This window comes from Cystoisospora suis, assembly GCF_002600585.1.
Source record: "Cystoisospora suis strain Wien I chromosome Unknown contig_5909, whole genome shotgun sequence".
NCBI classification, from domain to species: domain Eukaryota; phylum Apicomplexa; class Conoidasida; order Eucoccidiorida; family Sarcocystidae; genus Cystoisospora; species Cystoisospora suis.
In genome coordinates, this window is record NW_027158698.1 from 10,817 (window position 1) to 11,617 (window position 801).

Consider the following 801-nt stretch of genomic DNA (forward strand, 5'->3'; position numbering starts at 1 on the left):
GTTGTGGGCATGAGTCAAGGTCCAGATCAGTGTCGTAAAAGGTGAAGTGGTGATGGGCGGCTACTTCCGGTTCCTCCGGGGAGACCAAGAGGGCTGAGTCGCCGCGACCTCCTAGCTTTCAAGACGGGTTCAACCCTACTCCGGGGAGGACTAGCCTGTTCCCGACGTCTTGGGGAGGGGGGTTGGCATTCGGAGAATTACCACTCAAGTTCGTCACACTTCCGGCTCGTCTCTCAACAAGTTCCAAACGCATACACGTTCTCACGCGAGGCTCCGAAAACACTCCGGGTCATCCCCAAGTCTCACGGAGGAGAGAACACCAAATAAAATAATAATAAAAAAAAAGGAGATAAAGGGAACGAGGGGTCCTTCCCTGGACCTCTGCTGCAACTCCCAAATGAGTTTCACACCGCTCTCACTCCACAGATTCAGNNTCTCCTTGTCAATTAAACAGCTCCTACAAACATCAGAGAAGCTACCTTTTCAAAGGCTCCTTACTTCGGGAAGCCGTTCCTTTTCTATAAAATGCCCCGTTTTTCCAGAGAAAAAACAATTCTCCTCTTTTTTTCTCTCTCATTGGATGCTTTCTCCTCCTGCTTCCCAGACTTCCAGTTGGTCCCCGTGGAGTGCCCGGGGTGGTGCCCCACTGGTCCGGTCGGTCCGGTCCTGGCCCCGGCCCGTTCACTGGTCGTCCCGGTCCCTAAGACCCGCACACACCGGTTTCCACTGGACTTTAAGCATACACTACGGTCTTTAACCGAATTTTTACTGCACACGTCGGTCCTTACCGGACCTTTAACG